At 43.8% G+C, this 10,870-nt stretch overlaps 1 protein-coding gene across 1 annotated transcript in view; it reads left to right on the top strand.

Moving 5' to 3' along the window:
• Positions 1-2,808: 2,808 nt before the first annotated feature.
• LINGO1 (leucine rich repeat and Ig domain containing 1) overlaps positions 2,809-10,870 on the top strand; it is a 285,485-nt gene continuing 277,423 nt past the window's right edge. The window contains exon 1 of the mRNA XM_006029389.3: positions 2,809-2,851. The gene's annotated coding sequence lies outside the window, so the exon portion shown is untranslated. The remainder of the gene's footprint in view (positions 2,852-10,870) is intronic.

The following is a 10,870-nucleotide window of genomic DNA, read 5'->3' as shown; positions in this document are numbered from 1 at the left end:
AGAGGTCTGGGCCTTTAAAACATCTGGGCTGCCCTGGCGAGAAGGGGCAGGACCTGAGGGATATATATAAGCGCAAGAGCTGGGCAGACTGACCCTGGCAGGGGAAAGGAAAAGAGCTTTTGAGCAAGAATCTGCAGCCAGGGATGGTGAGTTGGCCTGGGGAGGGGCGAAAGCTGGGGAAAGCAATAAAGGGGGCCCAAGGAAAGGCCAGACCTGAAAGAAATGCAGCAGAGACAAACTGAGCCTGAAGGAAACCTGATAGTAGGAGCCTGAGCAGAAATCCTCACTGAGTGTCCTGCGCTAAGGTGCAGTCTCTTTTTCTGCAGGGCTTGGGTCCCTCTGAGGAGCTTACTGAAACCCATTCCTTTATAACCACCTTTGCCACCAAGGACCAGTGTTTCCTCCTGTTCTGCAGCATGCTAGAGAGAGGTGCAATAAATAGTGGGCATTAGGGCTCAGAGTTAATATTAGCTTCTTTAGAAACCTCTCTATGGTCTATGGGTCTCTATAGCACTGCCAGGAGTTTCCTTAAAGACTAAGATATATAGGATGAGTGCTTTGATACTACATTTCATCAAGACAGGCTTAGAGGACATAGGTGAACCAGTCATCAGCATTTTTGCTATTCTTCTTTCTACCCAAGCTGACCCTAGTGTTTGCACAGGAATAGGAGAATTGTGACATGTCTACACGGTGATCAGAGAGGTGACTGCAGCACAGGTAGACATTCCTGCAGTGGCTTGAATCCAGATAGCACAGGTAATGCTGAATATGTGATAATGTGGAATTCAATGCCAGCTGTACAAACCCATCGGTACCCTGGGCACATACCTGGATCCCTTGGTGCTCCAGAATTTTGTTCCAACTTGTCTCTGCTGCTGCTGTTCCCCATGTTAGTGAGATTAAAGCCAGTGGGGGTATGCCTTCCCTTCTTGCAATCACACTGATTATAGTGTAGCCATAACTTTTATGAAAAATGCCAGGGTGGAGAGAGCACAAGAACAAGAAAGAACAAAAGCAACCATCTCCATAAGGGAGCACAGCATGTCTCTGTAAGAATATGCTGCTTTGGCTGGTTCAGCAAAAGGGAGCAGATTTCCAGCAATCATGGAGAGTGCAGCACAAAGAAAAAAAAAAGGTGGAAGGGGAGGGGGAGGGCAGAGCGGAGAGGTTGAGTGGGGGGAGGGGAGGCCAAGCAAAAGTTATGCAGCTAATTCAGATAGAGTCAAGCCAACCCCTCTGCCAACCTGGTAGCTGTTTTCCCCAGTAGTTAACTGTTCACAACATATGCCTTGCATGCATGGTGCAGGTCCTTAGTTGTGAGCTTAGCCCATGGGCCTCTAGTCTGCCTTCTTGCAGTGATGCTTTTTTTTGTATTCTAAGCTTCAGAACAAACTCAGATTCTACACTTTGGAGAGAATACATTTTTTTGCAAGCAGCAGAAAACAGAAGCATTTGGAAATAGTACCAGATTGCAAATGACAAATATTCTTCCTTATTTGTCTACAGTGCTGAGATGCTCTACTAATATTGTTTTTAAAAGTCCCATGGATATATATACATTTCATATATATATGAAATGTTTGGGTGGTCAATGTTGCTGTTATGCACCAAAATCCTTGATTTAGATGTATTCCTTTTTTTTATTTTCCTAAATCGCCCTCTTCCTCCCAGAGGCCTTTCTTTCTGCAATGGCAGAAGTTCAGGATTTCTCCTGCAACAGTAGAAGATGTTGCAGTTGCCTAAGGCACAGCATGGAGTGGGCTGGACTACATTGTTAGCCAACTCATCACCTGTCATAGGCAAAACAAGAAGCACTCAGTCGGTCCCTATTGTTCTTCACCCGCTCTGTACTGGAGCTGGCACTGCAGAATCCTAAGCTATGTGGTGGTGGGGGGGGTTTCCTGAGCTACTTCTTGCTCCTAAATATAGGATACACTTCTGTAATGGGATCAAGTAACCGGGATCCTTCAGTATGAGTAAGGGGACAGACCAGGTTTGTTTCATCTCCAGGGCTGCATGTCTAACTAGCATCTGATTCTACTCTATTCATCATCAGGCTGCAGTAACAGAGGCAGGCAAAACCTGGTATTTGACCGTGCGTAGCCTACAACAGAGTTCCCAGCTGCCCAGTTGGTGTGTGCCAATGGCTTACAATCTTTTCCATGCTGTGACCACATGTAGAAATAGCTAAAATAATTCAGGCGCTCCTCTCATCTAGACATTAATAGAGGAAGGGTTACAATCCTCCTAGCACCTGAGCTTGGAACTCCTGCTGCTTGCTTGATGGATGCCTGTCCAGTTCTGAGAGCCAGTGGTTGTGTTCACACAAGTGTGCAAAATTGGAAGCTGTGACTGAAAATATAGCTATTAGTATTTAAATCTAAATATGTTCAGCTACATCTGGGATCTTAACTGACTTTAATAATTAAGGAATGAATAGAAATCTATTGCTTATCTGTTACAGGGCATATCTTCAGTAATTAAGTAATGACAGTTAATTCTTTCCCACCATTTTAATATACTGCTTTTCCATTTCTGGTTGTAGAATTCAGTCTAAGAATCTAAGTGTGAATCTTATGTGCTTCATGCCGCATACATGTAGTGCATTGCCAAAGTAGGATTATTTCCATTACAGGTGAATGACTACAACAGTGTGATCAGTAGAGGTAGCCAGGGCGTGTAAGAATGGATCCTGCCCATTAAGGTGTGATTATAATTGAACGGACATTCCCATGCCACCCTTCTAGAACGCTTGTGGTCATGAATGATCTGCCTACTGAACCGTGTTTCTCTGTTCCATTGTAGATCTCTTACTGAAGCAAAAAGCCCTTTCAGGATTTTGTGACTGGTAAGCGACACAATATTTCCTTCTCTCAGAACTACTGTACTAGTTTGTGCAGAAGCTTCTATTTTTGTTACTGCACATTGTTCTGTGTCAATATGTGCATATGTGTTGGGGGGTACATGTATACATCTGTTACTGGCACTTAAGCCTACTGTTTCGGTGAGTCTATAAGAACCTTTTAGAAAGGTTATGAATGGCTGAAATAATTGAAAAACATTATTTAATGGATGCTGAATTACCTTTCTCTCTTTGGAGTAGCACTAGTGAACACTAAATGCTCTGATAAACACAAGGGGCCTGATAGTTCACTCTGTGCTGGAGTAACTCTATCACAATCAAAAGACTTACACTAATGAAACTGAGCAAGCCCAGTAATTGTATTGTTTGGGATGGACCATCAGTGGACATCGTGGGCTATTGATGGGCTACTTCTTCTTTGAACCTCTGGGGTCAGGGATTCGGTTTGTCAGATAGAAATCAACAGCCACTAGCTCAAGAGTCTATTAAAGCAAAACAGAAGAACTGGTAGTTTGGCCTTCCTTTGTATTTGAATCCAAGACTGGTGCAAGACTATTGACTTCATTAGGGTCACCCTTGAATTACACCAACAGAATTCAGGGGTGCCTTTCAACAGATTAACTTTCTAACGGGCATCCACTAGGTGGGTTTATAAACTAAAATGGAGGTATGTGCCAAGACTCACTCTGCCAAGGTTTCAGCCCCGACAGCATTTAAAATGAGTCTGCATGTCTGCAAGTGTAATTATTTCTGTTCTGTGGTGGGGTGGGGAGGGAGAATGGCCAATGGCAGAGTCAAATTTTATTGTTGCATTTCTGTAATCTTCAAAAGGAAACAGAATGGGCACCCTCCATTCTTCCTGGGTAAACTTTGATGGATAAAAACTGAAAACTTCAATTGAGAAACTGACATGATGATTTAAATAAAAGCAGGGATGCCTCAAAATCATTGTGGAGGCTCAGATGTTCCTAAGGGCAGGATTCAGGAGACCTTTTGAAAGATCAGAAAGCAAAGTGATATGTAGGAATAGAGCAGCAATTCCCCTCAGGACCTTGCAAAGGAGCACGGTTTAGATAAAGAACAAATGGAGCAGTTTGGTTCTGTAAGAAAATGTGAACAGTCAGAAAGGCAGGAGTCCTGGCTTTACCTGCACCAGGCAAGACAATGTCATCATCTGTAACCTTTCCAGTGACGGGCTTGTTTCAAACCATCCCATAGCAGGTGCTCTTCCACAGCTACCTAGTCATTTCACTTGTTTTCCTTTTGCCACACAGATGTGATGGCAAATTGCATGGGAAGTTTATTAAACCTGGTTATTTTCCTCTTAATTCTAGGATCCATCTAGTTCAGCCACAGAGACTCGGCTCCACCTCCAAGTGGAGAATAAGAGGAAACAAAAGTGCCCCTAGTACTAACACCCTGCTATACCTTGTATGAAAGGTTGAAGTCCTAAAATGTGATGCCCCAAACTAATTGGTTTCTAGAAACCACTGACAAGGAGGCAAATTAAACTTGAGGTGTGTTTTTTAACATACAGAAGTTCTTTAGAGTCAGTAAAGTATCAGTGTTGGTTTTAATAGCCTTAGACAGTCATGATGAATTCTGGATAACATCTAGGCTTATTTACCTTGCAGAGTAACTAGATATAATGATGGCACAGAGCAAAAAGGAGTGTTTACATAGGGGAATGACTTCATTTAGAAGGGGAAAAAGATGAGAGAAAGCGCTACTAAATCACGTTCCTATGTGTTCAGAATGAGCAGCAGACAAATTGCACTTACCAGGTGGGCACATAGAAGAGTGAACATATCCAGGTTACCCCTTTCTTGAATCTTGTGCAGTTGTCCCAGCATGTTAAAGGTGATCCCTGGGGCACAATGCTCATGACCATTTCACTATTGACAAGCTGAAAATTATCTTGGTGAAACATGAATGTAACATCTCTCAGAAATGAGGGAGCAGCTTTAGAGCTAGTGGCCATTTCATATGGCTCTTTTAAAGGCAGTGAAGACACTCCCAATTACATTACCTGAGAATCTGACCAGTTTTTAAGTTTATTTATATTATGACCTGTTAACATGAAAATTGCATCATGGAAAAGTTGGACAGAACTATGAAGTTCAGACAGGGAATGTGTGCCGTCATTTATTGGGTGTCTGTCATAGCCTGGAAAAAACCCCATCATTAATTTAGTGGGTCTTTGTATAGGGGCATGCACGGACCCATCCTGGGCAAAATAAGTTACCCATAGAATCTGAGTAACCAGATCTTTCTGTATGAAAATTCCTTTTAAACTCTAGACTTATTCGATGGCTGATTGTTTGAGGCAAGGGGTTAGTATTCAAGGTAACAAAACGGCTTTCATTGCTTTACTTAAACCCAAAAGAATATAACAGACCTTCATGTATAACAGGAGTAAGCGTCTCATCCTTTATCTGCCTCATCCAAGTGAGATCTGCTGTCACCTTAAGGAGGTTGGCTTGAGCATATTACTATAGACTCTTCATTACTCAGCCCCAATGATAGCAGTGATGGGTGGTGCCCCAGGTAGACCGTCCTTTTAAGGCTGCTGGTATTGTTGGGGAAAACTTGTCCCCGGTTCGTTGGGCGGAGGCTCAGATGAACAGACTACTCAAAGTTAAAAAGAACTTGGTTTATTAGAGAATGCATTCTGGACAGACTCATACACAATTGGAGAATTGTGAAGAGGTCTGACCCCGTACAATAGGTGAGGCGAGTTCATATAAAAAATATGACATCATAAGCACAGCAACAGCATATACCAATCAGCATTTGCCATGACTTTGTTAGTAATACGCATGCTTCTACTTATGTTTAGTTTAGCAGTGTTAGTTTAGGGGGTTTCTTCTAGCTTGTAACCACAGGGTCACTTCCCGTTCTGGGCTGACTCAGCAGGCCAGTACGTGACCTGCTCAGAATTGTTTTTACACTAAGTTTCTGCTTTCACTGGACTAGGACAGGATTGTTCCAGTTTGCTGTAGCCTAGCGGTTTTGGGTCATGTCCTCTTGACTTCCCCATAGCCTAAGCCGGGTACGTGATCTGCTCGCTTACACATAATGGCAATTCAACTCCATTTTATTTCCCTTCAGTATAGCTGTCTCATTCTGCTCAGAAGACACAGCACGAGAGATGGGAAACCTGGTCTACCCTGAGTATGAGGCAACCAAAAGCAAGGCCTAGAACTGTGGTTCCCCCAAACAAAGGACAGATGTTTGTGGTGGCTTTAGTGTGCCTTCCTTAAATGCTTCAAGAAACAATATAAACTGAAACCTTGCAGCTAATTAGAGAGCTTTAGTAGTGCACAAGTACACAGGGGATCTTTTCATTGTCTTAGTCTTAAACCACCAGTGCAGTAGGGCAAAGATTTTGCTGTACATTGCTGCTTTGGCTATGCTTGGGCAATGGTGGTGGGATTTTTCACAGGCTACAGGTTGTGGACAATAGTTAAACTGGAGGTTCTCTTCATTAACAAATCGTTGCCTAACAAATCTTCCTCTTCCTGTTCTCCACCCACGGGTGGCTTTTGCTTTGCTGTGCCTCTTCCACTGCCATGCTCAAAAGTTTAATTTTCTTTAGGGAGAGAGGGACCTGATGATCAGCACATAGGGATCCAACTTGGGACTTCTGTCAGTACTTGAGCCCCAGATTCAGCTAGAGCTGGACCCACTAGCCAAGGCAGCAATAAATTCCTATCCTCTAGACTAGGTACACATGAGGACCTGTAATAACACCCTTGCCAGTGAGTTGCATTAGCAGAACTGACAAGAGTACAACATGGCAGGGACTGTGATATTATAGACTTCCCTTCGCCAGCATGCTGTCTGTTTTTGTGATCCAGTAAAACAAATGAGACTCTGAATGCTAATAAACTTATAATGGGGTGGAGTTTATTGAGCACTGCACAGTCTTATTCCTTTCTCTGAAGCATCTAGTATAGCTACTGTTAGATACCAAGCAAATAATTTGTAGCAAATGTATTTAATGACTTCTACTTCTTTCAGCTGGCAAATTGTCCATGAATAGATTTAGTTGTTCAAAATGACTTGCCAGATACCTTATTTGACTAATTCTTGGCCTGTTGCTTGCTTGGAAGCATTTGGGATTTGAAATGCAAGCTGTCGTGATTGGAGGCAAGTCGCACGGTGTTTCTCTTCCTTGGTTGGATGAGCATAGCTGAATAATTCTTAGAACTGATGTTCCACTATAAATACTTGTAAACCCATTCACTTGAGGGAAGCCTCCACAAGAGGCATCTGAGCGGTCAAAGTGAATGCATTTAGGAGTACAGAAAAATATTTGTGGGGAAGCCTCTTGCTAGAGTTCATTCTGCTGAAATACTGGAATTGGTAAGCTACTGGTGGGCCTGCAGCCAACTCTGCCACATATAAAAAGATTTGGTATATAGCCACACATTTTACATATGAGTGATGTCCCTGCAAACATATCTAATCACTGGCTAAGGTAATTGCTGCAGAGCTAAACTAAGACAAGATGGACGAGGACCCAGATCAACCAAAACATTGCAGCTTTTATAATCCTCACACCTCTGTTTCAAACTACTGCCAGTCCAGCTCTTCCTGTCATCTTCCCCTTTCAAGGTCTTTCCTCCACTGGAAGGGGAGAAGCTATTCCTTTTCTTCTGCTTTTTGTGGTTTGTGGCTTTCTTTCAAGTTCAGCTTGTGTATCCTGGTCTGACCTTCTGGCATAATGGCTTCTCATCATGCTGACATGAGGCCCACTAAAGTTAATCCCCTCCAGTAAGCCTGCTACCACTCCCTGGTGAGACTAGAGACAGAAGAGAAGAAAACATAAAGCCTTCTGTTATGCATCTCAATGCCCTTTACATTATCTGTCTGTTTAGCTGACCTGTAAGTATATTGAGACAGTGTCTTCTGCAGTAGCCAGCACATGGTCAGCACTTAACTGGAGGTGGAGCTGTATGTGGCAAGTAGGTTGCTGGGAGAAGCATGCAGAAGAGTGGCAGGGCTGAAGATGCTGAATGGATGCCTCCCTGCTGTGAAATGAGGACATAAGACATCCCTCATCCAGGCAGGACAGAAAGATTCTGCAGACCTGAGTAGTAGGGGAGATGACTAGCTGTCAGTACGATGCTTGGCATCTGGAAGGCAACAATGCAAGATCCCCCTTCTGCAGCAGTGTCAGATTCCTACCTTAAAGAGGATCCAGTTTTAATCTGCCACTGTATCAGCTTTATTCCAAAATCCTGTTATAGGCAGATGGGAGGTTGATAGAAGTGCCCTGCTTCTTTCTGTTTGATTGTAGCCCTATTGGCTGAGGGGAAAAGAAAGTCGAAACACTGCCCCTTGGAGGCATGATGGAGTAGGCCGGCTTCAGGTTCTACACTTGGCCTTGCTGATGACTGACTCCTTTGCTCACTCCTGTAAAATCACATGTGGGTCGGTGTCTCACAGCAGGTGGGTATGTTGCTGTAGGCACCTAAGCAGCATCTGTAGTATTTGTTTATTAAGTGTCAAATACCAGCAGCTCCCAACTCCCTTTGACCTTAACCACCCCACTCCTGACCACAGTAATGAGAGAGGTACCTGGCACAGGGATTTGAAGGGTCTTAAGAATTAGAAGCCAGGCAAGCTGTGAAAATCCTATGCCTGATAAGCTGCTTGCAAAAACAGCTTCAGTGGGTTACAGCTCTGTGACCTTAGTCTGTCCCTCTGTGTGCAAGAGCAGCTCAGTATGGAATGGCCCCTCTGCCTTTCCTTATGGGACAGTATTAGCACTTTTCCCAAGGAAAATACATATTTATATGGCAGCACCAGACTGGCAAATTATTCAGACACCCTTAGCAAGGGCAGAAAAAGTGCCTAATGACAAGAGAAGATAGCTGAGCTGGGTTGAAGGCATACCTTTCATTAGAGGATTCTTCTCTAGGTTCTGTGCGATGTACTTGTTAATATCTCTGCTTGTGCCAAGAAAGGCCTTTCCATTTTCGATCATGCGGTTCCTGCTGTTGAGTTCAATACAACACCTTCAAACCCAGCGAATCGCCTGAAGGGCCTAGATAAAAGTGTGTGTGTTGGGGGAGGGTTGGTAGGGGAAATGTGATTGCCAGGGTTGGAAAAAGTGGTGTGAAAGAAATATATACCTTTCTCAGTGTGATTCCATTGAGACTAGGGAAGAGGAGGGGCCGCTTTCCAGTCCGTTACACCTGGACATCAGTAGACTTAACTCCAGACTTTAATTTTGTATAGTTGAAATCCAAACCTAGCTCTTAAAGAAATCACTAACACAGTGACTTGGAATTTCTTCTGGTCCTGGATGGCCACATAACACCTATTTTAGCTCTACCTCTATCAACATTTAAAAATGAATGTGATCTGAGAGCACACCTGGGTGAGATGCTGACTGTGCAGTGTCTCTGTCTGAGAACTGGTTGTAGGGTCCAAAAGACTTCAGCAAGGTTAGTGGCTTCCTTTATGCCCATACTGCACAGACCCATTTCATCTGGAATGTGTGAACAGACCTGGAAAATGATTTATTTCATCACAGTGGAACAATCAAGAGGCTCAAACCATATTTACAGCTTGCTCCCGACATTGGCAGCCTCAGCATATCGACTGTCTCAATCTAATTTACTGTCCCTTATGTGCCTTGGTGCTTCAGCATGAACTTTCTCACTTCCCTGTGAATGAATTCATTTAGGAGGCTGGCAGTCTTGCAGGCTACTCACAGGTTCATGTACAGCAGAAACCGGTATGCTCAGGATGGGCAGGGAAATCTCTGTTCCTACGTAAACCTCCAGGCAGAGTGTGGATGGGTCTCTTCACCCCTGTATCAGAGGCACAACATGGAGGGCCAAATTTAGAAGCGGTGTAAGTTATGCATGGGGAATTGAGTGGAAATTGCACACAGAGAGCACGGAGAAAGAAGAGGAACATGAAGGGAGTAAGGCTACATTGTCTTGCATCGTCCTGTTGTTTTTCTTCTGCAATCCTTTCTGCTGTCTTAGTAAGGAACTAAGAGCAGCAGGCATATCTCCTCTGTGACTGGCTCAGACTAATTGTTCAGGTCACTCCTCATTGTCAGTGACATGATGAGTCAAGAGGCAGCACTCACAGTAAATAGCCAGGGGTGTCTGAACAAGATTTCCATTAATGAAAGAAACAGCCAGCTAGGAGATGGTGATAGAAAGGGAATGCTGCTGATGGTACATAGTCAATCTGTGGTACTCCCTGCTGCAAGACGCCTTTGAGTAGCATGCTGTGGCCTTTTCTAATGGCTTCATTTTCATAGCCATTAGCAGCTAATGCAGGTGCAGCTACTGGTAGGCAAGTCTCATGTTTAAGGTGATCCCCACAGAGATGAGGAAGGAATTTATTTTCACCAGGTAGTGCATATCTGGTTGGTTTGTGGCATATGTTTTCTCTGAGCATTGGGTATTGACCATGGCTGGAGGTAAGATAGACTAAAAGGTCCACTGGTCTCAACCTGGCATTTCCTCTGTTCCTGTGTAGATGAGGCAGCCAGCTCATCTCCAGGAAAGCTATTTGGACTGTTTCCTGTCTGTTTGCACTGTACTTAGAAACCAAGGGTGTCTATACACGTGCTCCAGGGTGGCAGAGGAAGGGGAGGGGTGTATTTTAATTAGAGCAGTTCCTGGATAGCCACTCTAATTTAAAATGCTGCAGCATCACATGTATTCAGCGTCCTGAATTTCAAAATGGATGTGGGAGCACTTGAACTAAAGCACATTAGACAAGTTTTAGTTAAAGTACCCCCCACTGCCATTTTGAAACATGGGGATGCTGAATACACGTGTTGCTGCAGCACATGGGAGTGTTTTAATTAAAATGTTCCAGCAGGCTCAATTAATCGAGTCTGCTCTGACACGTTCTAATTAAACGCATCAGAGCATGTATATAGGCACCCCAAAATACTTGGGGCTGCAAGTACTCAAGCCAATGAATGTAGCATAGCTACATGTGGCCCATGTGACCCATGTAAAT

Source organism: Alligator sinensis, unplaced genomic scaffold (genome assembly GCF_000455745.1).
Source record: "Alligator sinensis unplaced genomic scaffold, ASM45574v1 scaffold319_1, whole genome shotgun sequence".
Classification (NCBI taxonomy): domain Eukaryota; kingdom Metazoa; phylum Chordata; order Crocodylia; family Alligatoridae; genus Alligator; species Alligator sinensis.
This window is presented reverse-complemented; position numbering and strand designations above follow the sequence as displayed.